This window comes from Desmodus rotundus, chromosome 12 (genome assembly GCF_022682495.2).
Source record: "Desmodus rotundus isolate HL8 chromosome 12, HLdesRot8A.1, whole genome shotgun sequence".
NCBI lineage: Eukaryota > Metazoa > Chordata > Mammalia > Chiroptera > Phyllostomidae > Desmodus > Desmodus rotundus.
The window spans coordinates 65,372,679-65,397,119 of NC_071398.1; the positions used below are offsets into that span (position 1 = coordinate 65,372,679).

General features: G+C 51.6%; 2 long non-coding RNA genes across 4 annotated transcripts; both read right to left on the bottom strand.

The window, feature by feature from the left end:
- Positions 1 to 3,212: 3,212 nt before the first annotated feature.
- LOC123480784 (uncharacterized) lies at positions 3,213 to 15,884 on the bottom strand. The gene is made up of 3 exons (XR_006656899.2): positions 15,576 to 15,884; positions 8,239 to 8,330; positions 3,213 to 7,379 (listed from the first exon to the last, which is right to left on the bottom strand). It is a non-coding gene; the product is annotated as an uncharacterized lncRNA (long non-coding RNA).
- A 4,894-nt stretch (positions 15,885 to 20,778) lies between these two features.
- LOC123480769 (uncharacterized) lies at positions 20,779 to 24,205 on the bottom strand. 3 transcript variants are annotated; one of them, XR_006656881.2, is made up of 4 exons: positions 22,325 to 22,506; positions 22,123 to 22,197; positions 21,261 to 21,428; positions 20,779 to 21,007 (listed from the first exon to the last, which is right to left on the bottom strand). It is a non-coding gene; the product is annotated as an uncharacterized lncRNA (long non-coding RNA). The 3 variants fall into 3 exon arrangements; XR_006656880.3 differs by lacking the exons at positions 22,123 to 22,197; positions 22,325 to 22,506 and adding an exon at positions 23,889 to 24,205; XR_006656882.2 differs by lacking the exon at positions 22,123 to 22,197.
- Between the last annotated feature and the right edge of the window lie 236 nt (positions 24,206 to 24,441).

The window sequence follows — 24,441 nt, forward strand, 5'->3', positions numbered from 1 at the left end:
AGCAAGTTAAAATGAGGTCATGAGGGTAGACCCTCAAAGGGGGGGGCGGAAATATGTGGACACAGACACTCGGGCAGGGACAGCTACCAGGAGCCAGGAGAGAGGCCTGGAACAGCCTTCCCTAACAACATGTTCAGAGGCAGCCTGGCCCTACCGACCCCTTGATCTCAGACTTCTAGACTCCAGAACGCACGATACTTCTGCTGGTGGAGCCACTCAGCTTGTCCTAGCAAACCAACAGGAGGCCCACAGGGCCTGGCCCCTTTCCTCTCGTCTGTGCCTCTCCGCATTCCCCCTGCCCCCAGCGCAGCCTGTCCCGTGGCCACCAGGCTCACCTCTGCCTCAGAACTTGGCTTAGCTCTTCCCTCAGCCTGGAACGTTCTTCCCCCAGAAGCTGGCCTGTCTCCCTTCCTCATTGCCTTCATGTCTTTACCTAATGTCCCCGTGTCAATGTCCCCTTGTCCATGGGCCCTTTGCTCACAGCCTTGTTAAAAATTCAAACCTTCTCCCCGACTTGCACCTTCTGATTCCTCTTACCCTGCTCGGCCCTTTCCCCGTAGCCTTAGCACCTTCTAACACAGGATAGACTCTCCTCGTGTATTCCTTATAGTGTGTCTTGTCTGTCTCCCCCGGGACAAGCTACATTCTACCAGGGCCCATGGAAAGCCCTCCACAGCCCCATGTGGTAAGAACCACGATTGTCACTTCACGCACATGAAGACACTGAACCACAGAGGATAAGAGCCTTGGCTACGCTGCTGCCACCAGAATGCCAGGGGCCAAGTTCCTGTCCCGGGTTTCCTGACCCTGACGCCATGCTGGCTCCCTGCTGAGCTCTGGCAGGAGCTCCGTCTGGGAGAGAATGTCCCTTGCCCGGTTTCCTAGGGATCGGGGTGGTGGGCCAGGGCAGCTGCTGCTGCACCGCCTGAAGAAAGTGTTTTCTAGAGTGACCCTGCACCACGGCTGGACACCGCCCAGCTGGTCATCTCTCAAGCGTCCAGGCTTGGCACCCTGGTGATCTGCTGGGTCCAGATCGCCCTGGATCTGCCACTCACACGCGTGCCGGGGAGGGTGAGAGAAAGGGAAGACGAGAGAGAGGGCAGTAAATGAGGGCAGGGAGAAGCAGGCTGTTGAAATTCGAGATTCTCCAGGAGCCAAGTGGGCCGGGAGGCTGGCATTACTGGCTGTGCTCAGCGGGCACCCAGTGGGCACCAACCCCAAGGCCCAGCTCTCCCGGGGGTGGGGGAGAAGGGCAGCCTGCAGCTCTGTAGCGGTATTGTGATGGCGAAGGAGGAAACAAGAGCAGCTGATCTGGCCTGGACCGGGGGTGCCCACGTGCACACAGATAGGCCTTTGTGTCCTGGGCCCAGACAACAGGCTGCATTCTTCCCCCACCTCAGCGACGTCCTTCACGGACATGTCCCCAGAGCGCATTTTCAAAGGATTAATTAGCTATGGATCAGATGACATGGCATTCCCTCTGCTACCCCTTCTTTGCCCTGGCTATGCCTGCCCTTTGTTGGCTTGGGCACAGAGCTGGTGGCCGACCCCAGTGCTGCCCTTGGGCTGCTTACGGTGGTCCCCACGCAGCTGCAGGCCTCGTGGCGACCAGTGTGGGACTCTCAGAACACGGAGCTGGACGGGTTCAAGAGTGTCCAGCCCCCATGAGTTACTGCGGGGGGGGGGGGGGCGCAGTCAGCGATGGAGCCATCACCTGGACTTAGGGACCCTGCCACCAGAGCAGGGACCCTTCTCTAATGAGAGCCGAGCTGCCCGAGGTATCTGGCTCTTCCAGAAGCCCTACTTCAGAGCCTGGACCACCTCCCATAAACATCTGAAGGAGAGGGGTTCTTCGTGAAGACAGACTTAACTCTCACAAGGTTGATGTCCAGTCTTGCCGGACTGGTTTCCAAAGCAAGGAAGTTCACTTGGCCAAGCCAACTGCAGGAGACAGGAGGCACCCCAGGATGCCCCTTGTTCTGTGAGCCACACCGTGGGACCACTGAGGGATCGGGCACCTGTGCAGAGCCAGTCTCTCTGGGTATAAAATACACCCTCAAATGCTAGCGTGGCTGCTGCTATGAACTGAATATGGGTGTCCGGCCCCCCACACCCCACATTCATATGTTGAAGCCCTAACCCCCAACATGACATGGAGATGCGGCCGTTGGGAGGGGATGCGATTCAGATGAGGACATGAGGGTGGGCCTCCATGATGGGATTAGTGCCCTCATACGAGGGGGTGGAGACCAGAGATGCCCCTCTGCCACAGAGGACACAGTGAGACGGTGGCCATCTGCAAGCCAGGAGAGAGCTCTGCAGACACCGAGAGGAATCAAAGTGTGCTGTGTGAGACTCCCGGTCTAGTCATTTCATGGTAACTAAGACGGCTGCCCTCCCTGGCTTCTGCGGGCCCCACTTTCAGAGCTGGAAGACCTGGGCTCTACTCCCAGGCACCGCAACTTCAGACTGCGAGGTCGTGGAGGAGGAGGCACTCTATCGAACCATTCAGGTCCCCACCATAAAATGGGCTTATGCTCTCTGCCCTTGGCCCCTCACAGACCACTGCAAGCGAGGATCAAATAACGCCACACGTGTGAAAGACTGCTCTAACACGACCACTGCCGCTATCGCTGCTGCTGCTGCTGCTGCTGCTGCTGCTGCTAATACTGCTGCTATCACTGCCACCCCCACTATGACTGCTATTACTCCCGATATCACTGCTGCTGCTGCTGCTGCTGCTAATACTGCTGCTAATACTGCTGCTGTTACTGCTGCTGTTACTGCTGCTATCACTGCCGCCCCCACTATGACTGCTATTACTCCCGATATCACTGCTGCTGCTGCTGCTATTATTTCTGCCAATTTTACTGTTGCCACTTGACTATTGTTACCACTAATACCATTACTACTACTACGACTACTATTACTTCCACCGTCACCGCCATGGCTGCTATTACTACCACTACCACCGACTACAGCTGCCAAGCACTGCGCAGCTAGCTGATGTGCTGGAGATTATCTCACTGACTTCTAATATTTTCAACTATATGGGTCCTTTATACTTGAAAACACAGAAAAGCAGAAAGCTAATTTTAAATTGCATATTTTTATTTTGTTAAACACCATTTAAATGGTGTTTAAATACATCGGAAAATAGTCGTACCACTATGTTCAAAGCATGTGATTTATTTTCTACAAAAACTGCTTGGCATCCTTATGGACTCACAGGCCTCCTACAGTAACTGTAGGTTCTTTTATTCAAATTAGGCCTCAGAGTAATCCTGTGACATAGGTAGTATTCCCCTTTGTCAGATGGAAACGGTGAGGATCAGCAAGACCACACACCCAGCGCGTGGTGGAACCAGCTGCAGTTCCAACTGTCTGGCTCCGAATGTCGTGTCCTTCCCGCCGCACTGCACTGCGGGTCTCCCACGCACCTCTTCCCCCTGGGATGAGCTCCAGGGGGTCATGGCGTACAATTCTTTCTCTATATCACTGAATTCTGTTTCCTAACATTTTCTTAGGAATTTTTGCATCCATAGTCATAAGAGATATTAGTCCATAATTTCCTTTTATGGCATTGCATTTGGCTGGCTTTTTGTATCAGAATAATACTAGCTTCACAGGGTAAATTGGAAAGTATCTCCTCCTATTCTATTTTCTGGAAAAAATTTTATAGAATTGGTGTTAATTCTTCTTTAAACATTGGTGAAGTTCTCCAAAGATACCATCTGGGCCTGGAAACTTCTTTTTTTTAATTTTTTTTTCACTACCAATTCAATTGACTTATTAGTTATCAGGCCACTTAACTGATCTATTTCACATGGGGTGAGCCAAACAGTTTGTGTTTTTTGATGAATTGGTTTTTGCTGTTTAACTTGTCAAATGCGTGTGTGTGAGCTTGCTCGTTGTTTGCTGGTCACCTCCCTGCCTACATCCGCAAGCCCTGCTCCTGTGCCGGCTCTGTTGTCTCACCCCCACCCCCTGGCTTTCATCCTTCTCCCCGTCAGAGACTCCCATGACCCCGGGGTTGGGCCTTGGGGCTGGTTCTCTAAATTTCTTATATTTTCTGCCTATTTTTAACTTCTTTCTCCTGTTGTCTATTTGAATTTCTGTAAGATTCCTTGATTTTTTCCTAGCCTTTCAAACGTTTTTTTTTTAATGTCATATGTTTCATCTGTAAGGGTTCCCGGCCCTGTTATCTTGCTCTTGTCTCTTGGTTGTAAAACCTCTGATTCCCCTTAGACGTTTAGTTCACTGTTTTAAACATTCTATTTTGGTGTCCATATTGTATCCATTTCGTCCAAGACCCTCTTGTTTTCTTATTTCTTTTAGTCTTTTTCATTCATGTTTTAAGATGTACTCAAACGTCTAGTCCTCTCCGCCTTCCCGTGTGTGTTCAAAAGTGAGGCACTGAGACAGACGCCGGGGAAACTGCCCAAAAGTCACGGAGACGAAAGAGACATAATAACTAAGCACAATGTGGGGTCCTGGGTGGACATCTAGACCCCCAAACATTGTTTCAAAAGGACATCATTAGAATAATGATAAAGACTGAATGGGCTAGAGGTTTTGATAAACGTATTGTAGTACATTATTATTACATACAAATTAATACATTACATGTCACGTAATAGGAAGTCCTTGCTCTTAGGAAATACACAAGAAAATACTTATGAATAAAAGAGCATAATGTCTGCAAATTACCCTCCAACGGTAAATTTACACAGTGTGATCAAGTTTGCCAGAGACCCACCCGAACCTGCGAGCTGCACCACCTCCTACGTTGCTTCTGTAAAGGTTTAGTAGTTTGTTTCCTGGAGCTAAATGCCTGGCCTTGACCTAATTATACATACAGGGAAAAGCTGATGAAATTAGTAATATTCATGCCCATAAAGCTGATCTTGTGAAGAGGTATGGTATATAACTTAAACTATTCCCTACTCATGGCTGAAATATCTCATTACTGATTCATTTCTTTTGTTGATAAAGCTGCTCAGGCTTCACAAAAAAATGACCTGGGGAGATGTAACTGCTTTCCAGCTAAGAGGATTCAATACACATTGACTGAGAATCCGAACATCAAAAGAGTTGAGACTTTCCCGAAGACCACATAGATGTAGGCAGTGAAACTCAATTTAGAACCTGTTTCATCTAATTTTATCTCCTGCAATATGTCAATGACAATGATCAGTTAACTCCTGCAGGTGTTTGTATATCAGATCAATTTACAGCCCTAATGGGTGGTGAAGGAAAATGAAGTCCAACGTGAATTTGGTCAGGTCAGATGTGTGGCGAAGCTAGGAGACAGGTGCCGAGAGAGAACAGCTGAGGAATGAGAAGGGGCCTCCAGGAATTTCCCACACATGCCAATGACCCTTCGGCACCACCCCCATCTGCTCCTGGCTTCTGGGAGATCTGTGGCGTTTCCATCCTCCTCCTCAGTTAAATATCTCCTGCTAGGTCTGGGGCAAGCCCAGGGGCTCCCCAGACTGCCACTGGACCCCCAAAGACACAGGCCATGCCACCCGTGTCACAGGCTTGACTGTGTTCAATGACATCCGTAATTTTCCTGTCCCTGAAGAGCTTTACTTTTGCACTTCTGTTCCAACTGAAGTCTTGTTCATGAGACTCCTGGAACTGGATGTCTTGTCACCAACCACACTTCAGGGTCACTTACCACAGCAGGCACATGACCCCATTCCCATCCTTCAGGCAAGCTGGCCCCGGGGCCACCTAGCCCTCATGATCGTGCCTTACATTCTTTATCTCCAGTCCAAACACGCATTGCCTCAATCATTTCATTTATTTTTTTATCGGTACTGAAAAATTCCCAGCCATTATTTCATTGACTTGTCCTCTCGTCCTTTCTCTTTCTTCTTTCTGAATTCTGCAGTGTCCTGCATGATGTCGCACAGACCTGTCAGCTTCCTCCATTACACATTCCGCTTATCATTTGACAGGTTCGTTCCAACAAGGCTGCAAACTAGGTGGTCTGGGCATCTCCTCCTCATCTCTGTTTTCCCCCTTGCACCAAACAAATGTTAAGTGAGCGAATTGTTTAATTAATTCATCCCAGCTGTCTGCAGAGTGCTAGGCACTTCCATTCAATTTTCTGACCAGAGAACAGTAAGGAAGACGATCATCAGAATTCCCATCACGTGTTGGTTAAATGAAGCAGTTACCCTCCCCCCCCACCGTGGCACCACACCACCGAACTTGCTGCTCTCAAGGCACATCTCCCCTGATGAGCCCACAGAGTTCTCCAGTCAGGTTGAACTTGATCCACTTTTATGGGGGAAGCCCATGTTAATATCTGCTGCTCACCCATGCATTCAACATGTATTTGTCGCGCTCCCAGTGAGCGCCAGGTACTTTGTAGGTGCCTGGGCAACAACAGAGAGTGAGGTCAACATTGTCCCTGGTCCCCAAGAGCTCACTTAGAGCCTAGCAAACGAGAAACACAACCGACTAGGGAATTACCCTAAAGGATAACAGACCTTACTGAAGTAGTTCAAAGTGCTATGGGACGCTGTTACAAGGATGCCTACCCTAGTTCAGGGGGTCAAAGAGGCTCTTCCGTGGTGATAGTTGAGCTGGCGTGTTCCAATCTGTGTACGACGTCAGTGAATTCTTTTTCTTTATGATGTGCATGTAGAACTTGATGCCTGTGTTGTTCTCTCTCTTCCTTGTATCTTTCTTGTTTACTACCATGCGTCTCAGACTATACATCCCCACCAGGGCTTCATTCACATATCCTTTTTATCCAATGACCAGACAGATATAAAAAGATGCTTTTGTTAATGGTGATGATAATAGTGATGAAGGGGAAGGAGAAAGAGGAGGAGGTGGAAGAGAAAGAGAAGAAGGGGAGGATGAATAAAGGTGAACTTGAGGACGCAGTCAGTTCTCTGCGTCTCCCTTCCCTCTCCGTTGCTCTCCTGACTCACTCCTAGCGACGACTGTTCCGAGGTGCAAATGCCGGCAGCCCCACCCCATGGCTTGCTGGCCCACTCGTCCAGTTCAGACATTGCAGACATTCGTGCTGCTGTCCTTTTGCCTTCTGGTCACTGTCAGGCTTTTCTTCAGGCAAAGTCCCCTTTAAGTGTCCTAACTGTTCAGAAGGCACTGAGAGAAACCACTTTTCCAGGAGCCAGTTGGGAGTGGGGAGCAGGCGGGGGTGAGTGTCCTCAGTGGCCTGCTGTGACGCTGACCAGCAGGAGACCTTGCCCGGAAGTGGGCAGAGGCGAGAAGGACACCCAGGAGGGGGCATGTGGGGCCATCGTGCCTTCCTGCTCCTCCGCGAAGTGGCCCCAGCCTAGAAGTTCAGACAAGTCCTGGGCATTTTGAAAGCAGGATGCCAGCATTGATGGTTACTTGAAAAGAAAAAAAAAGAAAAGCTAAGAAAAAATTGCCATCCTGCCTGACCTCAACCCCTCAGCTGTAGATAATCTAGTCTCTCATCCCCTCCTTCAGTACACGTTCCAACAACGCCTGCGGCCAGTTCCTTCGGGATGCTCCGTGTCCTAGATGTCAGCACTTCTCTGAGCGGAGCGGCTCTGAGGGCTGCCGGAAAGGACAGAGCGAGGGAGGGCCAGGCCAGACACTCCTGAGTGTGAGGGGGTCTCAGGATTGCCTTCGATTTCCCCTTCCTCGCATCTCAAAGCAGATCGCTCTCCCTTTGCAGATTGCTCATAGCTAAAGCAATCTGTGGTGATTTCCAACTCCATTTGCAGATTTGCCCCTGCCTAACTCTCTGTATGAGAGGGTCACCCAGCATCTGAGGCCCCAAGCAGCCTGGGGTATATCTGGGCAAAAGTTCTAGAAAGCATAAGCAGAACTTTCTGGCCCCGTGGAGGCCTGTCCTGGGGCTGTAAAGGACTCTCCAGCCAAGCAACACCCCAAGCTCAGCCAGAGCCTAAACCTGACCTCCAGCCCAAGTCCAAGTAGAAGAAAATGCTCGGAGGCAGTTTACGAAACCCTGAGTCATGCTCAGGACCAGCTGAGCTTCTTTCAGAGGCTGCATGTGGTCACAGGCCAGGGCTGCAGAAAAAGGCCGGTTTCTACTCAGCTGGGATTTGCCACTTACTTGCTATGCAACCCTGGCCCAGAAAACAAACCACTCACAGCCCGAGTGTCTCCGTATGGAAAGGAGGGAAGCCGTCTCCCTAAAGTTCGGTTTGCAGGCAGACAGGCAGGCTCCTGAGCCAGTGTGAAGCTGAGCATGTTACTTACCTGCTGTGTGTCTAAGGGTTCCTCGTTGTCTGTGCGCATCCGTTTCCTCATCGGTCCCGACGCGGATAGTACATGCAGTAAATACAGAGCTGCTGTGAGGAGTAGGGCATATTGCGGACTTACCATAGTCATCGTCACCCATCACTCGCTGCTTCTTTCCCCCTTTTCCCACCACGTCACTAGCTCATACATACTCCCGTGGGCTCTAACTTGATGTATGTGGTTTCCTGGTGTACATTTAGCAAATTGGAAAAAAAGAAAGAGCCAATCTATTTTTCCAAAACACTAAGAGTGAACTCTTAATATTTTCTAGCTTTTCAATTCTGTCTCATATATGACTCAGGGCTCGGAACAGCGGCGGATGTATCTGGCGCTTAAAAAGCATTTGCTGAGCGAAAAAATGGTTGAACAAAGATTTGTAGGGAAACTGGAATGAAGTTATTATCGATGAGTGAATCAAACAAAATATAATGTTTCTGTTTTTGTCCCCAAACTTTGCTCATGTCCACGGAGCCTGCGCAAATCAGAAACTTGGGTGTCTTTCCCGGGTCCTTTCACTCCGACACGTTCCCTCTCCAACTGGTCATGCCCTGGCTGATATCGTTGTCTAACGCTCTCTTAAGAGTGTCCTTTCCACTCTAAACCCTTTGCTGTATCCCAGATGGGGCTGGAGCACCCCTTGCCTACTGCCATGGCCTCCTAATGACACTCCCGACGTCATCCTTCAGGGCCGAGTCAGCCCCTGCCACCCCCTTGCTTCAGGGTACGCCTCAGTGACTCCCTTGCACATCTAGAAAGTGTTTTCCAAACTTACCTAATGTTAGAACCATCTGGGAGGAACTTTAAAACACTGAAATCTCTAAAGGGGGGTCCTGGGAACTGAATGCCTTCAAAGCTGCCCAGGTGACCCCAACGGTTGGCCAGATTTGGGAATCTTGGGTTTCCAGGCTAAAGTCCCACCAACTTCTCCTCATGGTACAGGAGGTTCTCCACGATCTATCTGCCCCGCCCTCCTCTCCACAACCATTTTATGCCTCTTTGCCCTCTTGAGTTGTATGCTCTAGCAATGTTGAAAGCTGATGGTTTTTACATGCATGACATTGTTCTGTCTCTGCTTCAAGCACACAACCCTTTCTCACAATGCCTTTCTCCCCAACCTGCTCCCACCCCCATGGTTCCTGCTTACCTTTTCGGCTTCATCCCAACCACCAAGGAGTTTATGTAGAACGCTTCCATTTACAGGACCTTCAGAGCAGGTCAAACTAACCCAAGCTTCAGGAGAGTGGTTATCCCTTGGGGACTGGGGTGGTGGGCATCTAGCAACTGGCAGGGGACAGGAGTGGGGCTTCCGGGTGCTGGTCATTTCTTGAGCTGGGTGCTGATATTATTCCAGTTTGTGAAAACTCGCCAGACTGCACACTAAGGACTTGGGCAGCTGTTTGTATGTTGCACCAGCTCAGCCCACATGACACTTCCTCCAGGAAGCCTCGGGGGATACCCTCCCTTAGAGTTAATCCTGCACCTTTCCTGTCGACATTCTGCTTAGTTCAACCCGCTCTTTTGTGTTTACCACTCTGAATTATCATACTTTTATTGGCATAGCTGTCTCCCACCTACGCTGGGAACAACTTGAAGACACGATCTGAGAATCGCCAGCACCTCCCAGAGGCCCTACCTGGGGCTCCACAAATGTCTATGGACTGAATGAATGAACATGTGATAAAACGAGCTCAGTGCAATGGCGCTCACCCCCTCCACCTCTCTTCCCGCTGAGAATACATCATGCTCTGCTACTAATCTGCCTTTAACCAACCAGGGCAGGAAATGGAAATGATCTCTCACCAATCTCTGACCAGGCCTCTCGTGTCTGAGGACTGACTGGGTCCCGGACACCGGGGCTCCAGTCTCCACAGACCGTGCGGTGCACCCAGCAGGCTCGGTGCACCCAAGCCCCTGGCTGCCCTTCTGCTCTCATCCCGTATGAACGGCACAGCCCAGGGGGTTCCCGTGGGGTCGCCACGTTGGCATCTGCTCACTGCCTTCCATTACTGCTTAGCTGGAGAAAACACTTGGCTACTCCAGGCAAGTCATAAAACAACAACGACAATTATTTTTAAGTCTTTTTGGACTAGGAAGGATTCTAGTGGCCACTTCTAAGCAAAAGCAGACTCACCCCCTTGGCAGGGGCATCAAATTGGCAGACTTCTCTTAGGATGCCCCCACCCCTCCTGCACCCTCTCTGCCTTCACCTCACCCCCTTCATTTCCCCAGGACACCCACAGGTACCCAGTTTCTAAGGCCATGAACCTCTCCTTCTCCTAGCAAGACGAGCTTCGGGAACAGTGGCTACTTATAGCTCAGTGCCTGTGTATGGGTACAGCAAAAAGAGCTCTGGACTCACAACTACAAAATCTGGGCCTCAGTTCTATCTCCAGCATTTACTGTCCTGGAACAAGGCACTCCAACTCTCTTGTCCTCGGTCTCCTTCTCTGTAAACCGAGGCACGCACAGGGCGAGCCCCACGGATTGGCGCAAGCATGCACAATGAGATGCGGTAGCCGATGACTCCTACACAGTGGAGTGCCGCACCTCTGTGAGCGGTATTCCTCGTAGTGTGGATGGTAGGCCACCTGGTCAAGGAGCAGTTGCATTTGAAACCTTCAATATTGAAGGGATTTTAAACATCACTGACCAGGCTGGGGCTGGGATGTGCGTCCAGGCGCTTTCTGGCAAGAGCGCTCCGGGACAGGAGGAGCCAGTGGGACATGGAGAGTCTCTCACTGCCTTCGGGGGCTGTATTTCCATGTCCGAGCCTCCCATCTCACTGGCTTCAACATGCCCCTCTCTGAGGTCGCAGGGCCCCTTCCCTCTGTAGGAAGGGCCAGGCCCCAGAGCTTAGCTGCGGCTCCAGTCTCATCTAGTGGTCATCAGTGCTGTCCCTTGGGGGAGACTGGTACAATTCCCTGAGAACATCTACGTGACAGGTGCTCAGGCAAAGCTGGATGGGCAGGAAAACCCTTACACCTGTCAGCATGTCCTGTCCTTGGGTGTGAATGGCAAAAAATGAGTTTTCAGAGGCCATTCATAGCTAAGGGCCTTCATCTCCTCAAAGAGAAAACCAACCAACCAACCCTGGCACTGCCTTCTAAGCAGTCTCAGTACAGGACGCGCTGAGCTTCCTTCTGGGTTAACCATTACGGGGTACAGATAGGGTGTGCCCCGGGAATCCCAGGCAGACTTGTCGAGCAATCGAATAAGGATAAGTGACAGTGATGAGGACCGAGGTGCGTGCCAGTGGAGTTGCCCTGTCTCTCCGTTGTGCAGCAGGGGAGGCAGAAATGTCCGTCTTCGGGTATTCACAGCCGCTGACAGGGTGGCCAGGGGCACCGTGGCTGCCACGAGAGGCCTGCTGTTTGACAGGCTTGGGATAGAGCCCTGGTTCTGTGGGACTCCAGGAAAAGTAACGAGTCAGGCACCGCCAACTCAGCTTCCTCCTCTGTGACCCAGGAGTTCAGATGCCTCCCTCATAGCGGCGCTTCGCGAATCGGAGGAAGATGGCGCAGCAAAGTGTTCCCGGTGGCTGGCAGAGAGAAACTCAAGTAAATGCTAATCATTGTGAAACTCTTGCTTTAGAACAAATTTTCTTGCAACTGGCCCTTTACACGAAGACCCAGACATTGGTAAAACACAGGCACGGTTCAACTTCATCTTGGCCCTCCCAGAATCCATGAGAAAAGAGGGGGGGGATACACAGACCAAAGGTAAATGAAGGAATATGATTTCTTATCACTCCATCAGGTGTGGTTCGAGAAAAAGGTGAGAAAATGATCGCCTATGAATCTCTTCCAAGAAAACCAGGTCCTTCCAAGTGTGGGAAGAACAGAACTTGTAAAGATGAATCCAGCCTAGGCAGCCACAGTGGGTAGGGAGGCGTCTAACGCTTCAGCCTGTCCCAAGAAACAGTCACATTGGCCGTCTCTCGTGGGGCCAGCTGGGCGTCACCTTGATTCTTAATGAGAATGGCCAGTCAGTCAGGGACAGTGCAAACAACTCCCCAGACTTTCAAAAACATGTAGCCAAAGAAAATTAGGCTCTTATATTTTAACAACAGCATAGGTACCTCATTCCCCCTACAACATTTCCATTGCTTTTCATCAGCCCGTTTCATACTATGCTTACAAGTTTCACCTATGTTAGGGGACAGTCAGGTAACAAAGAAAGACGGTCTCTTTATCAGGTGGACTCTGCTAAGGAGCTTCCAGCCCAGAAGAGGGGTTATCCTGCCGAAACCCTGCTATAGCACAGTCCATAAATATTAACTGAGCACTTGACTTGTTCATTGACTCAGTAATTCATTTATTCAGCAAGTGCCTACTAGGCACTTTATTCCTGCAAGGCTCAAAGGCCAGATGATTAAGGCACAGTCCCTGACCTCAAGAAACTTAAAACCCAGTGGGAAATTATGAGAAAGCTGACTGTCGCACCAGGAGGAGTGAAACAGGTGTTCTAGATGAGGCCTTTGGGGACCCCCATGGCTGCCCGGTACAGGACACACTCTATCGGATGTGGCCACATAAAGCCCGAGGGAGTGGTGGGCATAGACGAAAGATGAAATGCGGGGCCGGACACAGTCTGCAAAGCGGCCTCCTCTTGACCCGCTCCCCGTCCGCACGTCCTCTGCCCACCCCAGACCCTCACCTGAGGCTCGGCCCTCGGCCAGGCTGGGCCTCTTCCAGCATCCTCAGCCTGCCTCTCTCCACTGAACTCAGGCCAAGCATTGATTTTCCTGCATCGCCAACACATCACACCACTGTGCAAAGTCAGCACCTTACAAGCTCAGCTACAGCCCCCAGTGGACCTCAGGCAGGAGCCTCAGCCTGCGAGAAAATCGTTCCCTTCTGTGCCTGTTGCGGGGAATCTTGTCCACTTATTAGATGTTAGGTGGAGATCTTGTCGATTTGGGAGTTTCTTTCGCTCTGTCTATGAAATAGAGAGAGCAGAGGGCAAAAGGTGAAGGAGTAGACTAAGTACATCAGGAATTTTGCAAGAGACGCCGCGGCGCCCTGCAGTTCCCGGTTGCACAGTTGTACAAACAGAAGGGCTTGGTGACTGAATACACTCAAATCCCTCTCATTTTTCTCATAACCATAGTGTCTGCAACTTGTCACTTTTGAGATTCCCAAGTGTGAATCAGACGGCAAAATGGAACCACCGTGGAGCCTTGGAAGGGGTGATGTCATGAGCCTGGGGACCGGCCCGGGTCGGGGGAGCCCAGGGGCGGCCCGGGGGACAGTGGGTGGAGCAGCTATGTGGCACCGTCGGTGGCAGAGGGAGGACTGGGGTTTGCAGTTTGCAGTAAAGACCTGCACAGGGGGCCTGGCTATCCACATCACCTTAGACCACTCCAGCTGGTGTCTCAGTTGTGAACTTTCAAATGGGGGATGGTTATGCCTGGAAATCAGTATCTGCTCCGACAAGTGGGTCAGACCTAAACCTGAGTGAAATTCTTTCCCAGAAAACATCAGTCAGTGCGAGGAGGGTCTAGACACTGTGAACTTATAGGCCAGAGACCACGCATCTAGAATAGGGTTAGCACACAGGGAAAGCCCTGCTTTTCTCTTCTCTCTCCTTTAAAAATAAAAAGATTTTATTTATTTCTAGAGAGAAGGGAAGGGAGGGAGAAAGCGAGGGAAGAAACATCGATGTGAGCGGAACATCAATCAGTTGCCTCTCGCACGCCCCCATGGGGCACTGAGCCTGCAACCCAGGCATGTGCCCTGACCAGGAATCGAACCGGCAACCTTCCACTTTGCTGGACTATGCCCGACTGAGACACGCCGGTGAGGGCTCTCGCTCCTTTTCTTTTTGAAAGTTGAATATTTTTCATCTCTTAGGACTTCTAGCTCCCTAAAATGACAATGAATTCTAATAACTACTTATAGAGCACGGACTGTGCCAGCCTGGCTGCCTGCTAACTGCTCGGCAGATTACCTCATGTTGCCTCATGGCATTCCTATGAGGCAGGCATTTCACAGACAAAGGAGGAAAGAGTCAGAGAGGGAAGCAACTTGCCCAGCGTCACGTAGGAGCAGAGGCAGGGTTGGGACCCAGGGCTTCGTATTCCCCAGGGCGAGTGCTGGTTCTGAAAACAAGGCGGGCGGGCGGCTGAGGCTGACCTGCGAAGACACGTGCGACAGAGTCCTGCAGTCCCGCCCTCCCTCCCCATCTTCCTAGAGCCCTTTGCCAAAGGGGCAGTGGAAAAAACCAAAGCTTCACCGGTGCCACAGCCCAGTGCCACCCAGGCAGCGGGCGATGGTTGGGGTTATTGCCGCGGCAGCCACACGTGCGTTGCGGGCTCAGTACTTAACCCTGGTCTCGGACACCCTGTCCGTCCCGCTGTAAAGCTCACCCCACCCCCACTGTACCAGTGGGCAGAAGATCCCTGGGGACAGACGTGTCACTCCCCAGGTCTCACCCTGCAAAGCGACATGACCCTTCTTGTTTCTGCTGTTTCCACTTGAGGCTTGAGCCCATGAATTATGTGAGGTGCTGCCTGTGTGGCCCACCCAGCACTGACGCTAATAAGCTCAGAAGGAGCTATTTCTGGAAGCTCACCAAAACAGCCTGCACAGGGCTTGGGACTTGCATTTGTCTTTTCAAATTGCTTTGAGAGGAGCTGAATGCAGATCCCTGCCCCTGGTGTGACGGGGTGGGGGCGGGAGAGGGATGGAGCAGGAGAGGAGTGGTCCTCCCACCCGGGACTGGGGAGGAATGAAGTGCAGTCCGGTAGACATCAAGGCCCCACAACCTGCTTCCAGGCCAGAGAAGCATCTTTTCCGTCAGACAGACTCAACTCGCTTGGCAGCAGGTTCCTGAGATTCCACGTGGGGCTTTGCTGTGAGGCCCCCGTTCTACCTCTGAGGCCAGACTGCTCAGGGCACCCCTTACCACTCGCTGACGGAGCCCTGTCCCGGCCTGGCCACTGCACTCACTTAGGTCGGCTGCTCGCTCCGCTCGGCCCTGGTGTGGGCGAACAAGGTAGCGATACTGAGGCTGGGGATGGGACAGAAAGGGGAGGAGGGAGAAGACATAGGGAGGGAGATGGCTTCAGAAGGGGTAGGGGGGAAAGGGTGGTCAGGCAGCAAAAGCAAGCCAAATGTCGCCCATCTGCTTTGCCTGGCCACACAGGGCCCGAGTCTGGGCCCTGCCCTGTGTCTCTGAGGCCCAGGCTGGGCATGAGAATGGATAGGCCAGCGTTGGCTGGGTTGCTCAGTGGGTAGGAGCGTCATCCTATACACCAAAATGTTGCTGGTTCGATTCCAAGTCAGGACACCTACCTGGGTTGCAGGTCCAATCGCCAGTCGGGCACTTGAAGGAGGCAACTAATTGAGGTTTCTCTCTCACACTGATGTTTCTCTCTCTCCTCTCCCTCTCTCTCCATTCCTCTCTCTCTAAAATCAACAGACATACCCTCCAGTGAGGATTTTAAAAAAAGAATGGCTAGGCCCAGTGTAGGGATGGGAACTGGAAGCCATTCCAGTGGGGTGAGTCTCTCATATGGTCAGAGATGAAATCGGCAGGTCCCCAGGGCTCACTTGGGAGGCTGCCCTCCACCCGGCCTGACCCAGAGGGACTCCAGAGCCACGCTACAGGGCCACTGCACTAGCAACCATGTAGCATTTCAGATCCAGTGTTTTATCTCGTACCCAGCAGTGATGGGAAAACAAACACAAACAGACCGGAGTGCCAGAGGCTGGTTATTTTAGTCAAAATAAACAGTCCTTGTTTACTGCTCACAGGACACAGGACACAGCTTGGCCCTAAGCAAAATGGCAAAGGCCTTCCGCCTCATCCCCCCCACCCAGTCTCAACACAGACACACCCTGGGGGGCCCTCGCACTCCACCTTCATGCTGGCCCGTGCCCCAAACCCACACGCGGCTCTGGCTGCCCACAACGCCTCCACCCTCCACAGTCCCCCATGCTCCAGATTTTCCAAACCCCTACCCACTGCCACGGAAATTAACCCACGCCTCCCCTCCCCACCTCCGCTACACACAGTCTCACAGCCAGACTGGAAGTCCTTCAGAAGAAAAAGAATATTAACGGAGCAACTACTACATTCCAGCCACTGTCATAGCACTTTACAGGTGTTATACCATCGATCCTTACAACTCCTTGACATCACCGTATTGTAATGAGAACCTGAAGCTCCGAGAGGTTAAATAATGTGCCCATGATCACACAGCCAAAAAGTGCCAAAACTCAAAGCTTCCTTTTCTCCTTGGCTGCTCCAGGTTTTAAAGGGATTGTAAAGACCACAGTGAATTATGTGGGGCCAGGCTTCGCTCACTTTTTTATGCCCAAGAGCTGGCCCGGTGCCTGGCAAGCAACAGGTGCCAAGTGAATGGTACTGAAAAAATGAGTAGATGAATAAATGACTAAGAGAAATGGGTACGTTGAAATGAGCTTGATTACCACCAATTACAGAGTTAGTCTTCTAACACCGTCCTGTGTTTGGGTTCTGAAGACAGTTCTGAAGCAACGGTCCCTTTTTCTTTGTGCCTCCCTTCCCGGTTCGAGAAAACCGAGGCTTGTTCAGAAGAGAGTATCAGGGCAAGAGAAGAGCCCAGTGATTAATTAGGAGGAACAGCCATTGGGACCGCTGGAGGAGAGAACGATATGGCTGCTCACACTTGAAGCTGGGTGGAGGTTTACGCAGCCGAGGGAGCGGGCTGTTCTGTGTTTCTCTGGGCCATTAGGGCCGGGAGCAGGCGGGACCCCATGGCATGCTGATTAACCAACAACACATTCTGTTCTGTGCCTCCATTCGAAGGGCACGTTGGGGGCAGCTCCTGCGAGAGAGGCACCAAAGAAATCTTCTAAAGAAGGAATTGCCTGTAAATCTTCATGTTCCTTTAAGAAAAAAAATAGGAAAGTGCTGGGTCTCTCGGGGCCTTGAAAAAGGTCTGTATGTGCAAGGAGCGCTGATGCTCAAGTTCATTACCTTTGCAGCCATACCCCCTCTGATTCATAAGCCTGGGTTCCTGCCCCCCTCTCCTCCGTTAGTAATCATTTTATGTAGGCTATGATTTATGCTCTTGTTAAAAAATAAGAAAGTATGTATAAGTACTCCTATCCCCCCTTTCTTAGATAAGAGATAAAATGCTAAACATTTTTTCCAGCTTGAATTAATATTGTACCCCAGAGATAACTGCATAGCGGTACATGGAATTGTTCGCATTCCTTTTCCTTCTTTTTTTATTTTCTAAACCTCACCCGCGGACATGCTTATTGATTTTAGAGAGACGAGAAAGGAGGGACCGAGGGGGAGGAACTTCGATGTGAGAGGATCACCTCATATGCGCCCAACCCTCTGACCGGGGACCAGCCTGCACTCAGGCATGTGTCCTGCAGGAGACCTGACGTGACCTACCGGGTTATGGGGTGACACTCCAGCCAGCTGAGCCTCACCAGGCAGGGCCTCGTCCCTTTTCACGGCTGCATGATGCTCCTTCGTGTGGAGTGTCGTAGTTACTGAATCATTTCCCTGTGGGTGGGCATTTGGTTCCTTTTCAGTCTTCTACTCTCTAACTAGTGACTTGACGAATGGCCTCGAGTGTCATCGTTTTGTGTTTTTGCCAAAGTATCTTTGGGACAGAGTGCTAGAATCAGGACTGCTGGGTCAAGGGTGGATGCAAACGTCCCTTCGTTAGCTACTGCCGAGTCCTCTCCTGGAGCAGCTCTAACGCAGGGCTCTCAACACCAGCCTCCCCTCCGGGATGCCGCTTCCCCACGCACTGCCCCGCAGCGCGGCCCAGTGACTCCCCCGAGAGTTGCCAGCACTGGGAGACAAGTCCAAGAGGAAAGGACACCTCAGGGTCACGTGGAAGGTCCCTGAATGGGGCACATCTATTACAGACTGCCAGGGTGTTTCCAACCCGCCCTGTCCAAAGCTGCCTGGAGTCTGTGGGCCTTCGGGATCCATGTCTGAGCGGGAGATGATGAACCGACATTAACACTCACCGTTTGCACAATAGTACGTGACTGAGGAGAACGTGGAAGGCCGGGAGTTGTACCAGTGTCCCTCTACGCTCACAAGGGAGGAGGGCGAGGGCGCCCAGACCCCAGGGCCAGCAGAAAAGGCCTCAGCCCGTCTCCTCAGGGAGGGCCAGCCATTCCCCCAGCCGACGGGTTCACGCTCACAGGTGAGGCCAGGGACTCGGACGGCGGCTGCCGGGGACCCGGCTTATTTATAGCGCAGACCAGTCTGCCCTCACCCCTGTGAGAGCTGTTTGTGGAGAACAGCCCAGTCAGACGACCGCGTGGGCAGCTGCCACTCTATTTCCACAGCAATGCCTTGCGCCTGCCTGTCATCTGTCCTCTCCGCCAGCACTGCTTGGACACTTGAGCTGATGGCATTCAGGGCGCAGCTGGGGCAAGGCCGGTGGAATCCCAGGCCTCTATCACCTCATCTCTTCCTCAGGAGCAGCCTGGCGCCACAGCAGCTCTCGGAGGTCACCCTAATGGGCTCCTCAGAGGATTAGAAACAGCACTGTGACGAGAGTCCAAATCTCCTAGGGCAGCAGACGGACGGCCAGAGGCATCCCCCGCGGGTGCCTCTGTCCCCAGCACAGTCTGGGACAATGTGAAGCCTCCTTTAAGGCTGGCAGAGCACCGGGGTGCAGCAGGGCGCCACCGATCCCCGCTCCACCACCGAAGCGCTCAGCGAGCTCCATCAGACACAGGCGGGATGTGCCTCCCCCTCGGAAAACTCGGAAGTCCAACTGTTGTCCGTGTTTGTCACTGATTCTACAACCTTCAGGTCAATGCCAGTGTTTTTAAATTGTTAGAGTCCCACTCTGTTGGGAAGAAAGGAAGGGAGAGAGGGAGGGAGAGAGGAAGGGAGAAGAAAATTGTGGCCAGCTGTCAGGCCCCTTGTGCTGATGCGCCCGCCCTAACTCAGGCAGCCCCTGCCTGCCAGGCCCATTGGGTCATTCTGGAGCAGCCAGTGGACCCCACCTTCCAGCCCATCCCACTCTTCCTCCTGACTGCAGCGCATCTCAGGGTCGCTCAGGATGCTTTGCTCATCCTCCAACAGAAATCTGTTACGTAGGCATGTCACTGCCAAGAAAGGTCTGAAGACACTGTCGCTGCCTCTGGACCGTGGGTGACAAGGTTAGCGCCTCTGCCAAACGTGATCGTGGCTACAGCCTGGGCGGGGGTGGGGATGTATCAACCCCCCATTCCTTCAGGTGCAAGAGCCTTGGCTCGAAGATTTGCGTAGTTACAGTCGGGATGCAAAGCCAGGTAATGACATCTCTTCCTTTCGAGGCTGGGCCACATGGCCAGACGAGTGCGGCGTGAGAGCCGACGTTTTGCTCTCAGGAGATCCACGGCTGTAGGCTCTTCGCAGAGAGCTCGGCTGACCCACTGCGATCCGCCAGTGTGGGGGAGCTAACCCTCATTGACGCCCAGCCCACTTGGTGTTCGCTGTCATCTCCTGGTTCTCAAATCCCTGATTTAGTGCCCGGGATCTCTCATCTGCGTCTGGCTTCTTTGACTTGGTAAATCCCCAAATGCTAGCCTTTGGGACTTCTTAAAGGATCTCAGCTTAACACGCAGGAGCCCCACACTGGCCTCTCACAGTGAAGGACAGAACCTCTGCCCTACAGCTCAGCCCTCCCTGGAAGGCAGACGGCAGCCTGCTGTCAGGTCTCTGGCAGAAGAGACCTGCACACGGAAAGTTTGGAATAGTGGTCTCCACCCCCCAGGGTACCACGGGGGGAGCACTAGATCCTGCAGAGGCAGCATCTGGATGGGCTTCCCGACCCATCCTCAGAGCAGAGTCCTGGGCCTTCAGACCCCAGGAGGCTCTAAGACTGGGGCTACTCTGGACTTGGCTCGGCCCTGAAATATTCTCGGTGTGAGTGACAGCATCCCCCTGCTCTCTGCCTCCCTGCCTCGCTGCCTCCCTGCCACGGCACGGCACACCCCTCCCCTTCCAGGCCCCTCTCAGGAGAAATGCTCCCTTTGGCTGCCTGGCCCCTCAGCAGCCACCCTCCAGTTCTGAAGGTGTCTCCCCCGATTCCTCAGAAGAACTGGTTGCATTTCAGGAGCTCAGGAACATCCAGCCCCAGGCAATCAGACCCGGGGGATCTGACCCGTCCACTTCTGGGTGACTGCCCTCCCTGGCCCAGGTTCTGCTGATTGTGCGCAATGATTAAATAAACATCAGCTGAGCCCTCTGTCGCTGCAGTTACTCAGGAGGCTTCCTGGTCCCTAACTAAGCCTATGACTGTGGTCTGCGTGGGGAAAGGACAGAAAGCAATGCAGAGAAGCTGAAAGTCCCGGCAGGCGACCCAGCCTGTGAGCTCCCACAGCTGTTTCTCTGTAGGCAACCCACCCCAAGTCTGCACCTCAATAACTGGACTGGCTTTGAACAAGAGAATGTATTGGGTTGGCCAAAAAGTCTGTTTCGGTATTTTCCGTAAAACAAAAGACACATTTTTCATTTTCATCAATAACTTTATTTATTTGGATACTTTGAGTATGTCGGCTGTCTCCCATGTGGTATCATGTTGATTGTTCTCAGTTAGTGCCTCGATTTGATCGCTGTCAACTTCAACTGGTCTCCCTGACCGTGGAGCATCGTCCAGTGAGAAATCTCCAGCACGAATGTGGGAAGCCACTTTTGACACGTGCCATCAGTCACAGTACCTTCTCCACACGCCGCACAGATCTCTTGTTCTGCTTCAGTGTGTTTTTACCTTTCATAAAATAATAAAGCATAACATGATGAAAAAGTGCATTTTCTTTCATCTTCAATATTAAAATGGCTACACAAAAATTCACTAGTTTTGATGTTTTTTTTAAATGCACACTGATACGACAGCTGTCACAATACAATCTAACAAAATTATTTTGAATGAAGTTAAAGCAACTAAGCCATTCTAGAGCCATCTTACGGGGGAAAATGAACTTTTTGGTCAACCCGATGTGTGTGTGCGTATGTAAGTATACCTGTACGGGCGAACTTTATCGTGTTATGCTTCGCTTCATTGCACTTTGCAGGTGTTGTGTTTTTGCAGATTGAAAGTCCGTGGAAGCCCGTGCGGAGCAAGCCTGCCGCTGCCACCTTTCCAACAGCAGTTGCTCACTTGGTGTCTCTGGGTCACATTCTGGTAACTCCTGCAATATTTTAAATAACCCTAATAATGAAAAGACTGTGACTCACTGAAGATACAGATGATGGTTAGCATTTTTTAGCAAAAAAGTGGTTTTTAATTAAGGTATAGACATTGTGTTTTTAGAATAATATTATGGCACATTTAATAGATTACGGTATAGTGTAAACATAACTTTTGTGTGCACTGGGAAAGCAAAAAATTTGTGTGACTTGCTGCATTGTGGTATTCGCTCTGTTGTGGTGGTCTGGAACTGAGCCCGCAGTATCTCCAAGGTGTGGATGTATGTGTACACAAAACGTGCATGTACGTGATGGTGTGTGCGCGTATATTCCAGACATTTAGTGCTGACTGTGCGCCAAGCTCTGGTTTAAGCACTTGACTAACGTGAGTTCTTTGCATCCTCATAACAACTCTAAGGGGTACACGCTGCCCATGGGCTTAGGAAGTGGATGAGGACATGGAGTCACACAGAGATTAAGTAAATTTTCCAAGGTCGTCCAGCTGGTGAGTTGCAGAGATGGGATTCAAACCCAGGACGTTTAGCCCTCAGCCCCGTGCAAAGTCTAAAGGGAAGCAAAGTCTAAATGGTCACAGGCGGTGACTGGTCTCAGGCGCGCGAAGTCTAATGAAGTGCAGTCCAGCAAATTACCCTTTCGGTACAAGCACGTCCCAAACATATCACGTGACATACTTACACATTTTATCTGTTGTCGATCTGAAGTTCAGATCTAACTGGGCATCCAGCGTTTGTATTTGCTGATTCTGGCACCCTTAAATCCAAGATACGCAAGTGACACCCTCGGCCTGGGAGGGCACCCTGGTGGCTCAGGTGCCATGAGCATGTCGCATGGAGCTCCAGCCCTCCCTCCCTCCATCTGCAGAATGGGGCGAACGAACCTGTGCAGGGCTCTTGTTGCAAGGACCATCCGTGAGGTCAGGCGGCACTTAACTGTCGCATGTCACGTACTCAGCACAGAGGACCCTCTGTGTCTGCAGGTGTGGAACCCACAGATGCCAAGGGCCGACTAAGGGACTTGAGCAGCCCTGGATTTGGTACCCGTGGGGGCCCTGGGACCAATCCCCTGTGGATACCGAGATGACTATAAATAGTAACTACTGATATATAGTGGGTCTGTAGCCAGAAAGCAGCACACAGTAGGCCTATACTGTGAGTCCATCCTTATCTCTAAAGGAAGGAGCCGTCTAGCACAAATAAGCACCATCAATGAGCACCTACTATATGCCGTGTATATCCTTGCAAACTAGGTATTTTTATTGTCTTTTCATCAGTATGGAAACTGAAGCTCAGAGGATTTACCTAGTTTGCCTAACGTAACATTAGCTGTGAGAGGCAGAGCTTGGGCCCAAACCCGCTCAACTCCAAATCCTGTGCTACTTTCTCCGTATCACCCTGCTCCCCTCCAGTGGCTCCAGGCAGGTGTGATCCTGCCGGAGTAAAGGATTAGCCCGTTTTCCACAGAACTGGCCTCCTCTTCCCCTGAGAGCGTTCATCTCCAGTTACTGGGGGACTGTCCTGGGGGAACATGGCTGTGGGCTCATGATGAACTCAGTGGAAAAATGGATTTTGAATTTTTGAAACTCACTTTCCCATCAACTTCACTGATATGCCTGTTTTGCCTTAAAGGACCGATAACTGTAAAAATTTTAAAATCAGAACATTCACAATCCCTGTGGGTGGCTGGAGGGAAGTTAAATGATAACTACGGATTCTTTACAGTTTACGTGCTTCTCTTACATCCCTTTCTAACCTCATATATGCCCCTCTCTGATTTTTGAATGGAGCAGGAAAGTCTGTTGTTCCTTTTTCCCCTACGAGTTTGACTGGCGAGAAGAAAAAATAAAATGAGGAGCAGGCAGGTCATCAAGCTGGAAGAAGAGAACTTTAGGGGGTGACACTTAGAAGTCAGTGTTGTGTCTAGCAACACAAGGCACCCTGGCAGGGGTCGCACTCAGGAAGGAAGGCTCCACCCTCTGAGGGCAGCCACAATGCGGGACGAACATGACTGCTACCTCTTGCAGGGTGGAAGGCATCAGGGAGACCCGGGGAAAGATGGAGAAGCAAGTGTCACGCCAACCGTGGCCAGACTGGGCAGTGAAGACACAAAGCCGGCACAGCCCATGGAAGAGACAAGTCCCCATCCGTCATATTTAAATGCCATCCTTCTCCCTCCACTGTCTTGGATACTTGCCCAAAATGTCAAAACGCGGGCACAGGGCCTCAGTGTGGTGAAGTTTTCCCAGTTGACTTTACCTTCAACTTCTCTCTCTCTTTTTTTTTTTTAATTGATCAAAACACCTCAGTACTTGGGGATTGTTCCCTAATTCCACTTATTTTTGTACCGTAACTTTGGGCCAGGCCGACTGAGAGGAACCTTCACCCCTAACCATAAGTTCCTGGAGAAGTACTTGACTGGCTCACTCGGCTCTTACTGAACCTTACCCTTCCAGCCTTCTCTCTCTGTCCAACCTCTTTCCCTTTCGCTCCTTCACTTCGCCAGCAGAGCCTGTCTCTCACGGCGCAAGCCCAGCCCTCACGTTGATTACACGCTCCCTGTCCAGGTCCTGTCAGAGTTGCTTCCACGTCGGCCTCCCCGGTGGACTGCCATCTTCAAGTCACCCGTCTGTAGGCCCCATAAGAGATCGAGGGATGTCCTGAGACCCTTCTCTGGGCTGCGTGCCTCAGGCACAAGCGTAGGCCCCGCCTGTCTCCTGCGCTCCAATCTGAAACCTGGTCCTTCCAATGCTGTTTGTGTCTGAAGTCAGGGGAGAGCTGTTTACACGTCCGTAGGCCCAAAGGGGCTTGTTTGCACAGAGCTCTTACCTAAGCAGAGCCCGCTCCAAGCCCCGGGGGTCCCAGGGGGCTCCCTGGCCTCCCAGCGAGGACGCAATTAGGCAGCTGCGGAGATCACTGTTGCCCAAGTCGCTTTGCAGCTTCCAAAAACAAGCCTGTGACTGGATACCAAGCCCCTCCTTTGTTTATGTCAGCAGGTTCT